Source organism: Notothenia rossii (assembly GCF_949606895.1).
Source record: "Notothenia rossii genome assembly, chromosome: 1".
NCBI lineage: Eukaryota > Metazoa > Chordata > Actinopteri > Perciformes > Nototheniidae > Notothenia > Notothenia rossii.
In genome coordinates this window covers 41,344,210-41,366,029 of record NC_136912.1, presented here as the reverse complement: position 1 = coordinate 41,366,029, position 21,820 = coordinate 41,344,210, and the positions used below count along the sequence as shown (strand labels likewise).

The window sequence follows — 21,820 nt, the reverse complement described above, 5'->3', positions numbered from 1 at the left end:
ATGAAAAGACACTATCTATCAATCAATCAATGTTTATTTGTGTAAATTGAAAAAATACCACATTTACAGCATAGGTAGACAAATTGTTTGGAAATGCATGTGTATGCGAACACACTATGATTGTGATTAATTGTATTGATCGTCACCAAAATGAGGCCACTCAAAACCTTTGTAAATTCGTCATCCTTCTTCTGGGAACTGTCTTCTGATGGCAGACACAACACATGAGGGTAAGGGCTTCCTAATGTGCCTGCCTAGAACTCCATAGGCCCAGCGGATGACCTGCCTGTAAGCTGTGTAGCGGTATTGCCTGGGGATAGGGACATAATATCTACAGGTAAACTTGATAGCCTTGTTAACATCATCAACAATTGTTATATAGTATATAATCTACAGGTTCTGGGTTTTGAAACCTGCTAAACACTCGGGGTCAATAGCAACTGTATTATCTCTAATAGTATTTATCTTTTTAATTTTCTAATCTAAACATACTCATGTCTGCTGGCCTGAAGCAGGGCCATGCTCCTGCCTGAAGTTCATGTAGGCTATCTGTAGCACAAAGGGATTCAGACAGCATGCTTCAAAGCCTGGGTGCAGTGTCAGGCATGTTATGTCTGGTCTGGGGGTGAGGTTCTCCACCAGGGCCCAGAAGGGATCCACCTCCCTGCAGCACATGCTCTCCACAGCTGAGGTCATGGGCTGGCATTCCCCACACAAGCACCTACAAAACAAAACGTCTCTCTCCCCCCCTTCGCTACTCTCTCCCTCCCCTCCGGTACACAGCACCGTAAGACGTAGTGTAGATTTGCATTAGGTAATGCGAGATACGGCTGATACTTGCGCATTAGTTTCTGTTATTGATCAGTATCAACAGTCCTGCCAGTAACGTTACTATATTATCAATGCTACTTTAGTTATAGCCTGATATATGATAGCTAACTTTCTGTAGCTAACGCCGGTCACTCACCAAGATAGCTGCCCAGTTCTCCACTGGTTCTCCTCACACCACAGCTCAATTTCTCTCCGATGGCCGTTATTTCTTCTAATCCTTGGCTGCTCCTGGTTTCTTGGACGTCTAGCAGGCTCATAATTATAAGGTTATGGTCCGTCATATGCATTCGAATATTCATGTTCAACTTCTTCTGTGTCGAAACTAGCATTGGGATTAATACGTTACACCGGCCTCTCTCCCCCTTGTGTTCCCCGTGTTACGTCACACGCGGGAGGTCACGTGCCGAGGCTTTTTTATGCGGAAGTGAACATTTCTTACAAAAACGACGCCAGATGTCACTGTAGTTTATATTTATGTATATTTTTGGGGGAAATCTAGTGTATTCATCATTTTCCTACACATTTATTCACAGGTGTCTTTAACCTGGAAGTTGCACTTCAAGTGCCTGACAACATTATTACTGAAAATGGGTGGACATCAATATTTCAAATCGAGGAATATTAAGGAAACGTTGCCGATTTTCAGCCGGCTCTTTGTCACTGCAGTGCAGGCAGCATGTATGTTACTGGCCCGGGGGTGCAGTGACACAAAGCCGAACATAACTATATGCTGAGCAGGGAGAGCTAGCGGAGAGACGGAGAGTGCGACTACCAACACTGGCAGAGCGGCACCCGTCACGTAACATTAACTGCCGAGCAAAAACCACAGTGGCAGTCAGCTCCGCATGGCAGCTAGCTTGACAGCTAATTTACGTGACGCAGCCGAATAACAGCGCAACATTCCTTTGTAAAAGGGGCTGATATTACTGACCTATAAGCGCCTGGGGTAGCACACTTTTCGTTTAACTTTTCCAGGGTAATGCTACCGTCATTTAGTTTTCAATCCTGATATCCTATATTTTAACCATCTCCCTAACTGGCAGTTACAGCTAAGCTAGTTAACGACGTTAGCTTTAGCATGTTCATCGGCTCATTCAGCTTTTTAAGTGAGATACAAAATAACACTAAATAACAAATTAACTATCAACGTTACCACAATATCGCTGATGGACTAGCAGTTGATGACATTTATTAACAGCTTCACAGTTAGATGACAATGTTTTCTGCTTACCTCCTCCAACTTTCGCCAACGGTCTTGCTTGTCTCAACGATGTTACATTTTATTTGATGTAACAGCCAGCCAAAGTCCTTTTTTTGAGTGTACAAATGAAATATACTGAGTATATTAAAAGCCTAAAATGAACATAAAAAGTCATGTTGGTTAAACATAGGGTAAATGAATATACCTAATATCAAAGGAAATATTCAAATGAACATAACAATTTCATGTTTCTTTGACATAACATAGTTGTGTGTTTTTAACATAATGCAATAGTTTTGAGTACACATGATTTTAATATGTGCAACCGATGTCCATGTTTTTTTATTACTTAAGTCCAACAGACTTTTTACAGTGAAGCTTAAATAAAGAAATCATGTTGCTTTAACAGGTACAAGTTAAATATACTGAGCATATTAAAAGCATAAAATTAACATAAAAAAGTCATGTAGGTTAAACATAGGGTAAATGAATATACTTCATATTAAAGGAAATATTCAAATGAACATAACAATTTCATGTTTCTTTGACATAACATAGTTGTTTGTCTTTAACATAATGGAATAGTTTTGAGTACACATATTTTTAATATGTGCAACCGATGTCCATATTAAAATCATGTGAATCCAACAGCCTTTTTTTTTCAGTGAACACAGGTCTTCTCTGTGTTAGAGTTTTACTCGCTTGCAGTGGTCGCCAACCAGTCGGTCGATCGCGAGTGTGGTGCGGGTAAATCGCGGACCGTTAAAAAAAAAAAGTAACAAAAGAAAGAAAAATTAAATTAAAATAATAATGTTTGAAAAATACATTTTTAGATGTAAACCTATCATCCACCACCCCGTTAGCAGGTGCCACTTGATTGACGTATATTTGAGACACCTCAATAATATAATACACTAACCGTGCTTTACGTGAACCTCATCATGACACAAGAGACAACGGCAGGAATGTAATTTCCCGTGTTCACTGAACGCAACAGAGGCAAGACACCACACCAATCAGAGAGTTGCATGGAAATACACGTGTGCTTGTGTCATTCAAGCTCGGCTCTGTGTGTGTGTGGCAATAGCGCATTTAGTGTGATAGAGAGAGGGAGAGAGGGAGAGAGAGGGACCGGTGCTAGCGGGGACCGTGATGTTAGCATCTGGTTAGCTAGCTGCACTAACTAACTAACGGACATAAGGAGCTGTTTCCACAACAAGCTGGAGGAGAGTCCTCTCCTGTCAGACTGAGGGGCTCAGGTGAGCTAAAGGACTCTCTGAGTGTTTAGAACGGTTTTGTCACAAATTATTCAAAAGATTATTTCCGCGGCACACCTTCATATGATCATTATAGTTATACAAACAATAAGAGAATAAATGAAAAACAGGTATGAAATAGCCTACTATACAGTATGTCAGTAAAACAAGAATACAGTTTAAAAGGGGAGTGATTTGTAAAATATCCATAAAGAAAAAGAAAATCTGTTTACAGTTCTGTTTCATATGGGTACTGAGAGAGGTATCCATAGATCTCTTCATGTTGCTCTCAAAGTGCACCAGATTGATGCTTTCAACTTCAATATTTATAAAATAATCTTCCCGGGGGAGCATCCCCCCGGACCCCCCTAGAGGAGGTGAGGACCCCCCAATAGCACTTTACCCCTGCCTATATGACGTGAGCTGATTATGGAGCCTTCATTGTAAAAGTAATTCAGATGCAATAAGCCTATATAAAAGGCCTCAAATTGGAAGCATTGTCTGGGCCGTCTTATTCACTCAATTCTGCAATAGGTAGATCTCGCCTTTCACCTCCTAGGCCGAGGTCGGTGATCTTGAGCTTAAAAAGGTTGGTGACCACTGCGCTACAGGGTGTACTTTGAGGGTTTGCGACTCTGCAGACATGCAGAAAAACCTTCATAACACACAAGGGGATGTCATGCTTTTAACCGGAAAAGCATGACATGGGACCTTAAAGAGATTTCCTGCAACTTTTTTTCGTAGGTTATGAACAGTTTAAATCAGGGGTGGGGAAGCTCCGGCCAGACCATTTGGTACGGCCCTCGAGGTAATTTCTAAAAACACGCAAAAAAGAAAAAAATTAAAGAAATCTAGACCGCAAAAAAATTAAACAATCGAGTGCCTGTTTTTCCTGGTCAAGGTCAGGGTCCTTGAACACAACACGAGCCTAACGTGTCTTCACGTGGTATATGTCTCGTCTGACAGGGGTGAAGTTCTGACGGAGAGCACTAGAACGTTGCTCCGGCAATTCAGAAATTGCAGTACCCATAAAGGCCGCTACACACAAACTTCAGACCAAAGAACGCGTACCGAAGGCGTCCCGGCTTTTACGTCCGCTGCGATGCCTGCACTCGCTCTGTGTTAGTTCTGTTAACAGTGGTTAACTACGTAGGTTGGGTGCATATTAGGGCTGTAACGATACACTAATCTCACGATACGATACGATACACGATATTGAGCTCACGATACGATATATATCACGATATTCAGCCAACGATACGATTCGATACGATTCGATATAATTCGATACACTTACATCATTTTCTGAAAGATTTTAAAGGGACAGTGGGATTTTGGTGACATCTTGTGAGTGTTCCATTGACTTGGATTGAATTAATTCAACTGAAAACTGAAAGCATCAATTATACCAGGGATGGGCAACTGGCGGCCCGCGGGCCGCATGTGGCCACCGCCCTCACTTTGTGCGGCCCGCGAGTCAATTTACAAAAATATATTGGTTTCACGGTTGTAAACAAGCAAATCATTTGAACCAGACCCCACTTGTAATTAATAATATTCACCGCTAGAGGGCGCTCCCCCCAAAATTCATGAGGCCTGCAGCCAAGTCTATATTGTCTTCTGTTTACCTCGTGGCTTTCCTCCGTTAGCGGGAAAAGAAACATGAGCGCCCAAAAAAGAAAACTGAACCTAGAAAACCGTCTCTTTCAGCCAAAATGGGAAATAGATTATCTGTTTACAGAATTCAAAGGCAAACCTATGTGTTTGGTGTGTCTTGAAACTAAATCGGAAATGAAGGACTACAATTTAAGTCGCCACTACAACAGCACCCATAAAGACAAATATGAAAAGCACACAGGAGCTGCCAGAGTCGCCATCGTTGCTGACCTAAAAGGGAAAATATGCAGCAGACCTTTTTTACCAGAGCCACGACTACACAGCAATCGTCTCTCACGGCGTCTTATGCCGTTTCCCTTGAGCTTGCTAAAGCTAATAAGCCCCTGTCTGACGGCGAAATGGTGAAGAGTTGTGCAGTCCAGATGGCTAAAGCATTCGGAGATGACAACATGGCTAAAAACGTTGAAACCGTCTCTTTGTCCCGTCGGACAGTGACACGAAGAATATTTGATATACAAAATCATGTCGAACAAAAGGTAAAACAAGTCATGCATGACTGTGCATACTTTTCCTTAGCGTTGGATGAGAGCACTGATACGACTGATGTGAGCCAGCTTCTCATCTACACACGGGCCATTAACAGTTCCTTTGAAGTGCACGAGGAGTTATTGAAACTGGCTTCTTTGCATGGCACTACCAAAGGACAAGATATTTTCGCCGCTGTTGAAAATGTTGTAAGTGCGCACGGAGGATTTCACAAGCTCTCAGCTGTTGTTACCGATGGTGCGCCAGCAATGCAAGGAAAGCGCACTGGATTCGCCGGCCTCCTCCGCCAGAGTGGCGTTGACTGTCCAATACTGCACTGCATCATACATCAGGTGGGTAACATTATTGTTAGCTATTCTAATGGTTTTGAATGTGGGCATTCTTTGTAAAAAAAAAATCAGGCTAAATCAAATTTCGTTTTGATATTGCAGGAGGCTCTGTGTGCCAAATCAATGAACTTTAGCCATGTCATGGATTTAGTTACCAAGACTACTAATCTCATTCGAGGAGGGAACCAGTCTCTCAATCACAGGAAGTTTATAGCCTTTTTGGATGAAGTGAACGCCGCGTACGGTGATTTACAGATGCACACAGAGATAAGGTGGATGAGCCGTGGAAAATGCTTGGAGAGGTTTTTTGCGCTACGCGCAGAAATCCCTGTGTTCTTGGAGGACACCATCCAATGTGATACAAGTGCGTACTGCGCAAAACTCAGGAATACAGATTTTCTTCTCGACATGGCTTTCCTTGCGGACATTAACTCGCATCTTAATCACCTGAATATGCGGTTACAGGGAAGATGCCAAACCGTGTCGGATCTATATGCGCACATGAACGCATTTGTTACTAAACTGACTCTGTTTAAAGACGGATTTTCAGCCGACCGTCCTAATCTGGCGCACTTCCCGTCATGTGAAGAGATGCGCAAAGATGCCCCCGAATGTGAGAAAACATTACCCAAGTACAGAGCCGAGATAAAAGCACTGCAGCAGCAGTTTAAGAAGCGCTTTCAAGATTTCCACACCATGCAGCCACGCATCGAGTTATTCACTAACCCCCTCTCGGCTGCAATCATCGAGCAGCCCCCTGAGTTGCAGCTTGAAATGTGCGAACTACAGTCAGACCCCTTTCTAGCAAAGCGCCAGGAGAGGGGAATTTCCTTTTGGAGACTGCTACCCGAGTCCCGCTTTCCACTCCTCAGGGATTTTGCGCTGTCAATGGCCAGCATGTTTGGCAGCACTTACATCTGCGAGAGCAACTTCTCTATGATGAAGCACATCAAGTCAAGGGAGAGAAACAGACTGACAGATGAGACACTGTTCCATCTTATGCAAATCAGATGTACAAATGTTGATATTGACATTCAGTCTATTGTGCAGCAGCAGGAGAGGCCACAAGTATCTCATTAAGAGTATAGCTTACTGATCCAGCTGTGGGTGAAGTTCAGAAAAATGCATATGTTCTTGGTTTTATGTATGGAATGTGAGGGAAGCATAGAAACACAATACAAAGATGAATATTCGTTGTTAAACTCAGTGTTGGTGTTTGGTACAATAAACATGTATTGCCTATATATATTTAGTTATTTTCATTAAATTAGTAGCTAAAGTTGGCTATTTAAATGTTGTGGATATAGTATCCTGCCGATGGAAGTGAATGGTCACGAAGTGGCCCTCTGGTAGTGAGGAAATATTTTTTTTGGCCCTCACTATCCTCAAAGTTGCCCATCCCTGAATTATACAATATATGGCTCTGACTAGACAGAGAGTCTACAGCTTGCAAATGCTGGACAAAATGACTCAAAAGATGTGGTGAGAAAATTTGTTTCATTTATTGAAACAGTGCCAACTGTAGTTTACAAGCCTTTGAAACGTAAGTACAAGTGCAGTATCACAATGGACAATGGAGAATTAAAAGGTGCAGCAGGTGGCCTGTTCTGAACAGATTCTTTTACAGCATTTTTAGCTTAACACAGAATATGAGGTAGCCAATAATTCAAGTCACTAAGAACAACATTTAATGTAAAATGTACCTGCCAATAATTCAAGTCCAAAGGAGTAACATTTAAGCCAAAAACACTAAACAGAAAGGCTCCTCTCTACATAACTGCATCTACATTCTCTTCAGATTTTTGTTCAGGAATATAATCTGATCAACGTGGTCTGGGAGAAGTGCACTTCTCTGAGCAGTGACGATGGCCCATTCCCAAACCGCCCCATACACCCTACCCCTCCGTTTGCGCGTTCACGCGGAGGGTCCGCCTACGAGTGTGGAGCGGTGTGGGCTATCAAGCCCTCAAACAGCGAGTCTGCAGCGGTGCTGACTTGAGACCGGTCTCTACCTGACCGGAGTCGCGCTGTGTATGTCCGCTGCTGTCAAGCTGTTAACAAGTAGTTCCAGCAAACATCCACTGATAAACTGCGATGTTAGCAACCTCATGATAACCTCATGTTTTAACTTAGGATCATACCTGTGTTTAGTCTAGAAAAAGGTAAATGTGTGCATTTTATTATAAAGTTGTGTATATTTACAGACCGTTGGAAAAACTAAGAAGCTTATAAACATCAGGTTTAAAACTAAAAGAGCTTTGAAACACAATGAAAGATGTTAGGAGTTTTATTTGAGTTATTAATTTAAACTTTTTGTCTAAGAGATGTTGATTTGAAACCGTTGTTACATACAGTTACGGCATTTTCTGTTTCTGCCGGAGAGAGGGGAGGCCGTCCCAAAGCTTGCCGCTGTATTTACTCCCTCCATCTGACAGGAGGGAGCCTCGTTGAGCTGCGAGTGTGGCTACAGACGGAGTTCACTCCGTCGAGGGAGTGGTTTGGGATTGGGCCGATATCTCCGGCGGTAGAGAAGACCCTCTCCAGTGTGGTTAATGTTTGCCGCCATTCTCCTGAACAGCTTCGCACTCACTGCGAGAAGAAGACACCGGCGTCTGTGTATCTAGAAATGCTCTACAGCGACACTAGCGGCTCGGCTGCCTGACGTAACCGCTCTTCATGCAAAGCGAACGGGGGGGAATGGGCAGCGAGCAGAGTGCCAGGCGGAACACGGGGGATTTGAATGGGAGTTAATGTATCGATACCCGCGGCTGAAATATCTATACTTTATCGGGAAACAAAATATCGATATATATCGCAGGATCGATTAAATTGCACAGCCCTAGTGCATATGTTAGACCCTCCAGAAAAACGCGATTCTGCGATCGCAGAATGTACCGCATAATCAGCAAAATGGCACAGATTTCTAAAAGGCCGCATATTTATCAAAAGGCCGCATAATCCCCGCGTTTTTCCACGCAAAATTGAGGGAAAAAAAAGTTAACTCGTCTTGACGTGACGTCATCAGCTCGCGCATCACAGAATGTAAACAACACTGTATAGAGTGAACGTGTGGAGCTCACACGATAGAGAAAACATCAAGATGAAAATATCTAATCCATCTCATTTACCGACGAACATTTCTACTAAAGACCGGGCAAAAAGTGGGGGGAAACTATTCTGCACCCCGTGCAACTGTGTGTTGGAGCATAAGAGAAAATCGACGGTGACGACCCACTTTGATTCATTCAAACATTCGAAAATGCTTTCTGCTGCTGCGGACAAGAAAGCCAAACAACTCAAGTTCACGAGGCATCAACCTCCAAAACCCTTTCGATGGCTACAAGAAACGAGGTGAGTAGCCTACAAGATTGAAGCTGCAGATAACGAACGAGTAAATGAAAACAGAATGAGGCGGAGAAGTGTGTGTGTGTGTGTGTGTGAGTGTGTGTGTGTTTGTGTGTGTGTGTGTGCGCGTGCGTGCGTGCGTGCGTGAGATTAAAATAGCGCAATTGCTTTTACAATAAATAAACATTGAATGTGTTTAATTGAAAAGTAAAGGGGTTTAACGTTAGTGGCAGGTTGTGTGTGAGAGAGAATAAATAAGACAGCCCAATATTTTTAAAAAAATCGATAATTTTTTCCCGCATATTTAGCATATTTCCGCATATTTCGCAACTTCCCGCAGTTTCACCGCATAAAATCACATAAAACCCCGCATGTTTAATCGCATAATCAAGGATTTTAGCCCGCATAATCAAGGAATTTAGCCCGCATAATCAAGGATTTTTGCCCGCGTTTTTCTGGATGGTCTAATACAGTGGTCACCAACCAGTCGATCACGATCGACCGGTCGATCGCGAGTGTGGTGCGGGTAGATCGCGGACTGTAAAAAAAAAAGTAACAAAGGAAAGAAAAAGAAAAGAAAAATAATAATGTTTGAAAAATATATTTTTAGATGTAAACCTATCATCCCCCCGTTAGCAGGTGCCACATGATTGACGTATATTTGAGACACCTCAATAATATAATACATTAACCATGCTTTACGTGAACCTCATCATGACACAAGAGACGACGGCAGGACTGTAATTTCCCGTGTTCAGTGAACGCAACAGAGGCAACACACCAGACCAATCAGAGAGTTGCATGGAAATACACGTGTGCTTGTGTCATTCAAGCTCGGCTCTGTGTGTGTGTGTGTGTGTGTGTGTGTGTGTGTGTGTGTGTGTGTGTGTGGCGATAGCGCATTTAGTGTGATAGAGAGGGAGTGAGGGAGAGAGAGGGACCGGTGCTAGCGGGGACCGTGATGTTAGCATCTGGTTAGCTAGCTGCACTAACGGACATAAGGAGCTGTTTCCACAACAAGGAGAGTCCTCTCCTGTCAGACTGAGGGGCTCAGGTGAGCTAAAGCAGGGGTTCCCAAAGTGAGGGTCGCGAGATGATTACAAAATTAAAATGTAAAATAAAAAAATATTTAAAAAAATTGATTCATTTTTTTATTATTTTATTTTATTTTATTATTATTAATAATAACGTTTGCATAGACATTTTCAGGGGTGGACTAGCAATCTGTATAATTTCCCCGCAACAAGGCTCCCCCTTTGACAATCCACTAGCGCAGTGTTTCTCAAACTTTTTCATACCAAGGACCACTTAACGAATAAAAAACACTCATGGACCACCTAACTCCACAAATATCCAAAAACAATAGGCCTGCTTACCCATTCCAACAGTATATAACAAATTACAGCCTAATAATGACAGCTTAACCTTCTCTATATCGCCTCGTTCACACATTAATTAATTAAATCAACAATACAAATACAACTACAGATTGTATAAGCTTTTAGTTCAAATGCGATTTAAAATCCTTTCACGTTTTACACCTCTTATTATGAAATGTAGTTTAATTATTTTAAACACGAGTTTATGTCCGAGCCAACAGACTCACAGATTGTTGGCTACTGAGAGATATGCAAAATACACCGCATGTAGTACGACACAAACCTCCGCTGTGGATTTTCAAAACAAAATACAATAAAACTATGGTCGCAGGCCCAAGTTTAACTCTCTGAGGCCTGCATGGTCTGTCTACAAAACAAAAATAAAAAAACGTTTATGCAGCCCCAACAACAGCCTCTGATCATCAACAGACTTCATGCAATGCTTCATCAGATGCATATATTAGATAATAATCTCTATCTCACTCCTAACACATCTAAATCTACTTTCAGCATGGATAAATGTTCATAAAATACATCCATTGTTTGTTATATATGCTTCTTGAAATCCTAAAAAACACATCTTTCTAGAACAGATTACAAATCGCCTGAAAATGGTACAAACAAGTGGCAACATGCTTGACGGAGGTGTTGCGCTGGGCTATATCATGCAATCGAAACTTAAGCTCGCTCCATTGCGGAGATATTCCCGCGAGAGTGCGGAAAACTGAAATTAATTCACTAGCCCCCGCCCCCCCCCGGTCCCCCTCCCCGTCCCCCCGTCGACAGGGGGTCGCCAGTCTCTGGCACTGTTATTTTGGGGGTTGCGGGCTGAAAGGTTTGGGAACCCCTGAGCTAAAGGACTCTTGAGTGTTTAGAACAGTTTTGTCAGAAATTATTCAAAAGATTATTTCCGCGGCACACCTTCATATGATCATTATAGTTATACAAACAATAAGAGAATAAATGAAAAACAGGTATGAAATAGCCTACTATATGGCAGTGAAACAAGAATACAGTTTAATGTGATTTGTAAAATATCCATAAAGAAAAAGAAAATAAGTTTACAGTTCTGTCTCATATGGGTGCTGAGAGAGGTATCCATAGATCTCTTCATGTTGCTCTCAAAGTGCACCAGATTGATGCTTTCAACTTCAATATTTAAAAAAAAATCTTCCCGGGGGAGCATCCCCCTAGACCCCCCTTGAGGAGGTGAGGTCCGCCCCCCCAATAGCACTTTACCCCTGCCTATATGCCGTGAGCTGATTATGGAGCCTTCATTGTAACAGTAATTCAGATGCAATTAGCCTATATAAAAGGCCTCAAATTGGAAGCATTGTCTGGGCCGTCTTTTCCACTCAATTCTGCAATAGGTAGATCTCGCCTTTCACCTAGGCCGAGGTCGGTGATCTTGGGCTTAAAAAGGTTGGTGACCACTGGTCTAATATGTGTGCTCAGGGGTAGACATTAAGGGTAAAATGCCACTGGCCCTCCGGGCCGGAGGAATTGTATTGTCACTGGCCCCACCATTGTAACCACTGGCCCGGAGCATTCGTCCAAAAAAAAATCGACTAATAATGAAGAAAATTAACACATTTGTTGCCATAGTAATTTATGCACTAACTACATTACTACAACATTTGAATAATCAGTTCTTCCTAATTTTCCTCAATTGTTATATATTTGGTTTATTAAAATAATTATATTGTGGTCATTGTTAAAAAATGTCGGCTATTATTATGAGTATTATTATTTGTATAATGCGCTTTCTGCCTTCCTGTCATTATCAGGAGTTAGAAATGTAATGGCTATGTAATAGTTAAGCAATAGCTCACGACAGCATATATCACGGCCTGAAGTGAGCTATTGCTTTTATAAAACGGTTACCAAGTGTGGCAATATGAAAGAAAAATACACACTCTAATTTAAATAGTTTTTATTAGTAAATAATGATGTTCAAAATAAAATAGTCCCTCCGTTGCCTTCTGCACAAAACATAGTGCAAGGTGGTTGCTATGCAACAACACTAACAGCAAGCGAACATATTAGACAGAGAGCGTTGATCCATTATTTGGCTGTTTATTTACATTAATGTGTATGTTGCTGTTTATTGTGCAGCCACTGAAAAACTGTCCAGCATCAGTAGCATGGCTTACGTGGTCACTTGTATAGGTTGAGGTTGTTCGAGGCTGTTGCTTGGCGTGGCGAGAATATTGCTCCACTTTCTCCGGTCCCCGAGATTGGGCTTCCAGTAGCTCTGGAGAGAGCTTTCGCACCTGTGGCCACTAACGGTCATAATTTCTCTGCTTTGTTTCAAGACCCGCATCAGAAAGCTTTTGAATGGTGGTACTTTTCCAGTTGGTCTACCTGCTCTTCACGCATGTTGTAGTTTAGGTGCTTTTTTTTCTGGAGATAGGCACTGCTCAATCCACTCCTAAATACTATAGTAAGACCCCCCCGGAGGTCGAAAGTTAATCTTAAATGTTTCCATTTTATGCTTTGTAAGTTTGTTTCGTAACGGAAGAAATTTAAATATATTTATAAAACTGACAAGTCAAATCAAGCAATCTGATTGGTCGATAGCGTTTTTGCGGACCTCTTTGATTACAGATTTGAAAACATCGTTGCTTGCTTTAAAAGTAGCACAATTCATTATGTTAAACCTTCAGAAGTATCTAGATATATCCCTGCCCTAATGCCAAAGGAACTGCACACTGAATATGTTTTGCCGTTTGATGTCTATGTCTGGACCGCTGCGTCAAAAAGGAGGGCTTCTGCCCAGCTTCTGCCCCGTTACTTCTCCGCTGCTTTCTTGTTCCAGTATGAAAAGCAAACTGCAGGCAGTTTGCTTTTCAGCCCAACCGTATACTGTTTTTCTCAGACGCGGAGGGATACTGACTTGTTGTGAAAAGTAACTTACAATTCTACCCGTGGTATACGCTCAGTATATCACGGCTAAGAACCAATCAGATTGCTTGATTTGACTTGTCTGTTTTATAAAACGGACAAGTCAAATCAAGCAATCTGATTGGTTCTTAGCCGTATATCACAGCTAAGGGGCGTGGTTCGGCGTCGGGCCGAACCACGCCCCTTAGCTGTGATATAATGAGCATATACCACGGCCTGTCGTGAGCTATTGCTTAATTAGAACCTTTATTATCCTAAACTGCTGGGACATTTCCCTATAGCCAATACCTTTATATTTTCTTCACTTACTTGTCAGCATAGATGTACAGAGCCGACAGAAGACCTTGTTTATATTGGCATCATATTGAGAGGTGCAGTGACGCGTCCTAAAACCAGGAAGTAAGCCGCTGGTTCCCTCGACAAAAAGCAATGGGATTTCTCCACAGGGTTTTGGAAAATAGCTGGAAATAACGTCTGTGGAAAACAAACCTGTTTGATAAATGCACGTTTTGTTCAGCTGGATAATCTCCACATGTCTACCCTACTTTTATCATTTTCGAATCATAAATCTAATCGATAGATTATAAAAGGGTTTCCATCGATCAAGCTGGCTGAAACGTTCTCCCCTCTTCTTCTCATGCTCCCTGTCACTCTCCTTGAACTCCTCCGGTGACTTTCTTTTATTTGAAGATAGTTTTTTGCCCGGCGCTTGGCCGGTTACCGCTGGTATTAAAAACATTTTTGGCGAATGGTTAGATGGCGCGATAGTCTGTAGTGAAGGAGCGCGCGCGCTGCGCTCCGCAGCAAACAGATGTTTGCTTTACTTCCCTTTGTTTGTTATTTAAACTGGTGCCTTTATGGCCTTTTGTTTTGATTGTGGCTGTTTGTGGCCAAATGAGTGCAGTTTTCATTAAAACAACTTCCTATTTTACCAAAAACAACTGGTCATATGTTACTTTCCCCTTTCCACGAGCCGGGACATAACAGAGCTGTACACATGCCGCAGTTTTTGCGTGGCTGTGTCTTTAGTTGAAAGCCCAGTGGCGATCTGTTCATCTGTCATACTGATCATACAGTCAATAACTTTGTTGTTATTAACATCTGGTTAGCTAGCTATGCTAACGAATATAAGAAGCTTTTTCTCCAACCAGTGAGGTAAAGGGCCAAGGCACATCTTTATATGATCATTATAGTTGTAAAAAAATAAGAGAATAAAGTAAACAGGTATAAAATACTATATGACAGTTAACAAATGTTGTTATTAATAAACAAGAATACAGTTTGAAAGGGGAGTGATTTGTAAAATATCCATAAAGAAAAATAAATCTGCTTACAGTTCTGTTTCATGGGTGTTGAGAGATGTATCCATAGATCTCCTAACGTTGCTCTCAAAGTACACCAGATTGATGCATTTAACTTCAACATTTAAAAACTTCCAGAGCGAGCATGCACCCGGACCCCCCTAGAGGAGGTTAGGTCCCCGTCCACCCCCCACTTAAATCATGTTCACATGGATAAATACATTTGCACACATATTGTGTCCATATCTTTCTGTTTTGGTGGGCATGCCACACCATGCACGTGCATGCATGCGCGAGTCATGGTAAAATATCTGGATTAAGAGGTTGCTTTTTCTTTGCACAGCATGAAAGAAAGGCGAGATGAATGGGCTGTGATTTTAGTTTTTTTAAGCAGAGGTCAATAATTTGTACGGCCCTCGGAGGATGTTGAAAACATTGAAATGGCCCTTGAGAGGAAAAAGGTTCCCCACCCCTGGTTTAAATCAAACTTAGAAAATGGATGACCAGAATATCTTTTAGCGTGGCTGTTTCCATACCAAACAATAACTATAGATGTAAAATATGATGTTAATATTGGATAGGGATTAGGATGTTTGTGAACTTCTTTCCGTGACTTGGCTGGTGACGATCCTTCTCTCATCCATCAGTCCTTCTCATCGCATGCAATACTCTCCGACGGATCTGAACATTTCAGCAATAGAAAAATTATTGCGAGACAGACAGAAAAGAAAGAGAGCGAAAATACACAATGACCTGCTAAAGCTGCTTTCTGACACAATTCCTTCTGGCTCTTTGCCACAACTTCTCGGTGCTTCTTTCCACATCTGATGGTGGAACATAAAGGGGTTTTTCAAGGCTGGAGATACTGTAGGTTACTGGTTGTTCCTCCACCTGCAGGTTGCTTCAATCACACACACACACACACACACACACACACACACACACACACACACACACACACACACACACACACACACACACACACACACACACACACACACACACACACACACACCCCCACACACACACCCCCACACACACACCCCCCCCCCCCCACACACACACACACACACACACACACACACACACACACACACACACACACAGTAAAACAATCTTTATCTGGTATGTTAAAAGCACATCCCAGACACAGGAGGAGCAGCTTGGATGTTTCCAAAGGCGCTGTTTTAAAGAGACAGCAGGAAAGGTGTGAGGAGAAGAAAATATGTGGCCTTTGACCTGAGAGGAAGTGATTTATACAGGACTATAAAACAAGCCCCCAGGATCAGTGCTGGGCTGTTATTTTAGAGCAGTGGTCACAGACTGAATTACAGACCAAGAGACTAAACAAGCCCTAAAATACTTATTTTCGTATACAAATTATAAAGTCTTTGTGCACAAGTTAAGCCATTATATGTATAAAAAAAACTGTCTGAAAGTGTCATATTTTTTACATGTAAGTGATGGACACTGATGCATGTGCTTTATGGGGGCATAAAGAGGGAAATCAAGGAAATTCTTAAGCTATGCATCCAACAAATTGTCATTTGAATGAAAGGGATGGTTCATCCAGTTTTCTTTATTGGTAAATTAAATTGAATATAAGTATTATTTAAATTTCGGACTTTAAGTGGACTCAGATCCAAATAGAGAGGGAACTTGACACAACATATATACCACCATATAACCAGCAGCTGTTTTCAAAGCGGAAAAAATACTAGGGATTTTTCCAGAACTTAGAGTTCACGCTGTACATCTCACGTCAACCAAGACGTTTCTCTCGTGGTAATCACAAGGAACCTTCCACGGACCAAAATAATTTCTGCCTCTCCCGTATTTAAGGCCCAAGACGCGAGGTTCCACAAGTCGAAAATACCCAACCACCCAACCCTATTGATCTAATTGGTCAAAACAAATTAAAGTATTTCAGATTCGGGTTTTAAGCGGACCCTAACAGATCAGAATAGCGAGAGGACATCAACAAGACATTTCTCTCCTGTGATTTGATGAAGGTGGTCTTGAGTACAGTTTGCAAACCAACTATACCAAAACACAGAAGAGGATCAACCCTAACCCTCAACTTTACCTTAACCCTAACCCATAAACCCTAGCGTTGACCTTAACCTTAACCCTAAAAAAACCTCCACAACATTTGCTGTCAAAACACCTAAAGGTCTTTGGATCTCATTCCTACACATTGCAAGTTGCCTTCAGAAGTGTTTGAATCCTTACACTCATTAGGTATGATTTACACATGTGTAAGGGCTTTGTTGTAGCCCTTACATTCAAGCACTACAACACACACACACACACACACACACACACACACACACACACACACACACACACACACACACACACACACACACACACACACACACACACACACACACACACACACACACACACAAAAGCAATTACAGAGGTATTTAGGAAAAAATTACCCTTTCTAGCTTGTGTTCTTTTCACAGCATTAACCAATGACAGTTACGCTGAGAAAGCCTGCACTTCTGTCTCCCTCCCTCTCTCTGTGTCTCTGTGTGTCTCTGTGTCTCTGTGTCCTGCCCTTGAACAGGACAGCTCAGACAGCCTGGGAACGGCTAACTACAAGAGGATCCGCGCAGCGCCACATCAAAGGCCCCCCCATTTGCACAGCAGCTTACACACACCCACACATACACAAACACCGGCTTACATATTTGGGGTTGCTTTCTCTGAACTTCATTGCGAGTGGCAGAACTATTACCCTCTTTGACAACGTGTGTGTGTGAGTCAACTACTGGGGGAGAGCTCGGCTAACAAACAGGCCAAAAAGATGGAACAGTTCCCGCATTACCAGTACTTTTCTCTTATTTCCATATTAGTCTGTTGCCAGCTCATGGAGTCCTGTTGTGAACCTGGAAATGTTGAGTATCCCAAAATGTTATGATAGAAATGTATAGTACAGGTCCCCGGCACATAGAAAGTGACGAATGCTAACTTGCATATGTCGGGCAATTTGCACATTTAGCATAAGTTGCATTAATTAGCATTAATTACCATTATAGCTTATGTTGACAATAGTTTGGCTTAGCAGATTTGGACAAGAGTTTATAGGGGTACTGCAAGTGAGGATGCTGAATGCATTTAGGACATTTATTGTGTCAGTTTCACCAGAAAAAGGCCCTAGTTTTACTCCCGGTGGGCTGATTTTGATGAACTTAGGGTAGATTTGAAAGTTTTAGTGTACTCTGGATCATATGGATTGGACGGATAGTTTATCTATTTCAAAATCAATTGTCCAGAGTTGAGGTAATCATTTTCATCTTGTGCTCTCTATCTCCAATGGTAGCAACACTGCTCATGGTAGTCAAAATCAGTCCACCGGGAGTACAAATATTGTCACTTTCCCGTTCAAACTACCAATCTTGATCCTGAAATGGATTCAGCATCCCCCAAAAATAAACACTCCAGAAATGTCAAAAATCGGTCAAGCCATCCTATTGTCTTCATAGGCTATAATGCTATTTAACGCAATTTATTCTATTTGAGCAAACTAGCATCCAGCAGTTTCTATGTGCTTGGGACCCGTACTATACATTTCTAACATAAAACTTTGGGGTACTCAACATTTCCGGGTTCAAAGTGCTGGCAACTAGACTATCGAAGGGAAGCGAGTGGACAGCCAGCGTGTGAAAAAAATGTATGCTACCAAAAAACGTGTCTTGTACTGTAAATAGCTTTCAAAAGTCATTTCCCATGACTGGTGGTTTAATTTAGTGTAACAACAAGGCAAGAATCGTAAGAAGATGGATTAACGGACATCTCCTCCCTCATCCTCTGATCTTTTACTGCAGCCTCATGAGAAGGAAGCCCCTTTCCACAGTCATCCACTACACTTAATCTGAAGTGGCAATATTAGAACCCTGAGCTGCTGCCAAGACAAATGCAGCCAGCGCATACAACTGGATGTTTTCCATAGTTCCTGGTTTACCATGTCGAATAAAGAATTGGGGGGGGGGTCTCACATGAGCAAATGCCTGGAGGAGAGTGGAAACGAGCGAGGGAGGATCGAGCATTAACGTGAGAACAGAGGAGGAGTGTATGGTGTGTGGGAGGGACACATGATGGATACAAGATGTGTGAAGATCCTCAAGCAGGATGAAAGAGTTAGAAGAGTCATATTGAGTTATTGGACTAAGACTTTGAGCAATATGATAATATCAGCAGAGAGTGTGAGAGCGGAGGTCAGCGTGACATTAAAAAGAGGATTAATGTGCAGTTTCACCTTAAAAGTTAAGGTGGAAATAGACTCTAATCTCCCCGTGGTCCTTTTTTGCTCAAGCACGCTGGAAAAAAGGCTTAATTTCAAGGCCGGGTCTGGACAAAATGTGAAATTTAAATCCACATGAATGGAAGCTCAATCAGCGCCGAGGTCTCGGTGGTTAAGGTGGACTTTGTTGTAAATGTGTACTTGCATCCACGGGCTGTTGGATCATACTCATCTCACCACATGTTGGAGCCATTACATGATGTCACTGTGGTGCTATTTCCCACCACCGCCTGTGTGTGTGAGAGGAAGTGATGTCACAGGCTGAGCCCTGCAGATAGCACTCTGATAGAGCGAGGAAGATACTATCTAAACTGTGTGTGTGTGTGTGTGTGTGTGTGTGTGTGTGTGTGTGTGTGTGTGTGTGTGTGTGTGTGTGTGTGTGTGTGTGTGTGTGTGTGTGTGTGTGTGTGTGTGTGTGGGGGGGGAGTGTGGGAGGCTAATGAGACATGTCCACAGATGCACAGATCAGTTGGTTTGTTTCCAAAACACCACCCTCTCTGAGTGGAAGCTTTTTCATCTTTCCCTTCTCACAGTTTTCAGATCTGGGATTAGCGAGCATGTTTTTAATTCAAAACAAAGTGGTAGAAGTGCAATATTTTTTACTAACTGTTCATTTGTATTGGTTTTGTTTCATTTTGGGTCTCTTTATAGCTGTTTTGTGTGTATTGACATGTTATTCTTTCTTTCATTCTGGGTCTCTTTGTGATTGTTTGCCCCTCTCTCTGAGCCCCTTTGTCGCTTTTTTCAATTTCTTTGTATTTGTTTTATTCTCTTTGTATCCTTTTTGTGTGTTTTTGTAGTCTTTCATTGTCTCTTTTATGTTTCTTTGTGGTCATTTTTAGTCTTTTTGTGATTGTTTGTCCCTCATTGTGAGTCTCTTTGTGGTCTTTGCAGCTTTTATGCATTTCTTTGCAGCTGTTTTTGTCTCTTTGTAGTGTTTTTGCATGTCCTTTAGGTTTGTTTTGTCTTTTTGTAGTTTTTTTATACTTCTTTGTGGTCATTTTAAGTCTCTCTTTGATTGGCCTTTGTAGTGGAACCTGTAGGGACTTCAAGCCCCTCTGCCTGTGCCAGGTAGGCCCAATTAGAAATCCATACGGAAATGTGAATGGGGTTACTCATATAGATTACTGGTAATTGTGAGCCAGCTCTGCAGGTCCCCTCAGCTCAATTTCTTTCAGCTACATTGTTTTGATCCACAACTTACCTGTGTCTCGTTGCCTTTGAACCATCATCAATTATAGCAGGCTGTTTTTAGGAAAAAGGTCCAGAACACTAGCCGGAAGACTAATAAAGGTTACAGTAGGAACTAGAATCAGCATTTGGCGGCTATAGAACCAGATAAGTTCCTAAATAGTTGGTTAGGTCTGAACGGAAAGAAAAGGAAATATTGGACTTTGTTCACCAGGTGACCAGAAACACAACTCATAATTAATGCTAGTGTAAATGTTGTTCTTCATGTGATGAATGTGTAAAAAAGTACTTTTTTGTTTGCTGACCCAAAGTGGACAGAAACTAATCAGTTTGCATCAGATGATAGCAGTAACACACCTTAATTCACCAAGCAGGTGTAAATGACACATTCTAACCAAACCTTTCATCCTATATCTTGTTGATAATTTATAACAAACTGCGTATAACAGCATTAAACTGTTGAATAGTTAAAATAGAGAAGATATAATTATCACTTCCGCAAACCCTTTACATATACATGCTGAACAAGTACATTGGAACTAAATACTGCAACAACAACTCATAAAACAATATTCACAACCTCAAAAGTCCCAGGTGTTTGTTTGTTTGCATTTCAAACACATGTCTCTTTGTGTGTAAACTGGTTAAGCGCTTAATCACTAGTTTCAGGGAAGGGGGAGAGGAGATGGAGTGGGACGGTTAAAGTGGATTATATTGCAAGAGGGAAAATTGGGGTTAGAAGAAGGAATAAAGGAGAGGGAGGCTGAGCGGCAATCGATGGCTTTTCCCCCAGAGCTCCACGGGGATTTGCGCTGAGTGATCTGAAGTGGCGCCCCGCTGTGAGAACCTGAGTGCTTTGACTCCACATAAAACCATTCAAATTTTTTTTCTAAAAAGCCCCTTATGAGATCATTACCAAGGATGAACAAACAGGCACTAATGAAAATGCCAGAGCACTTTGCTTGTCTGAAGGATATGGAAAACAAGAGGAAAGTTGCAGTCAAAGAGCTTATGTTTTTGTTTACATCCTGTCGCCAAGCTACCAGATTACAGAGGCTTCCAAACTGATGTCCTGCAGTGAAATATTTAAGTTGCAAGAATGCAAAATGCTGATACCTTTACGATCAGTTTATTCACCGTGAGTCGGACTACTCAGGATGTGAAAACAGTCGCATGTCTTTTGTTTCAAGTCTGAGAAAAATAACCCTCATGATGTCATGTTGATGTCATTGCTCTTAGAACTTCCAGACAACACATCCACAAAAATGTAAAGTTTGTTTTACAGTCGGTGTTTAGTTTAAATTCTGTGGATATTTACTAGACAGGAAGCATGGAAGCATTCAATAACTATAGAGCAGAGGTAACAAGTTCAAGTTCTTGGAAGGCAATTTCTAAATAAAGTATTGCATTTAAATACTGCGATCTACAGTTAAACACTTTAATAGAGACATTTTAGCAGACATTAATGTTGTTCTCATTTTCTGGCACTGCCAATAAATGAATCAAAATGGAATGTATGAGGAACATTTATAATTTTTAAAAACTTTAATTGTCGAAAGCAATTTTCAAGCAGAAATTCCAAATTCACAATATTGTAGGGTTTGGCAT

General features: G+C 41.7%; 1 protein-coding gene and 1 long non-coding RNA gene across 2 annotated transcripts in view; one reads left to right on the top strand and one right to left on the bottom strand.

Annotated features, from left to right (window-relative positions):
- Positions 1-21,820, top strand: part of LOC307033384 (uncharacterized protein) — a 226,357-nt gene that overhangs the window by 145,068 nt on the left and 59,469 nt on the right. The window lies entirely within an intron of this gene.
- On the bottom strand, positions 17-2,056 carry LOC307033435. Its single transcript, XR_013806505.1, has 2 exons — positions 968-2,056; positions 17-310 (listed from the first exon to the last, which is right to left on the bottom strand). It is a non-coding gene; the product is annotated as an uncharacterized lncRNA (long non-coding RNA).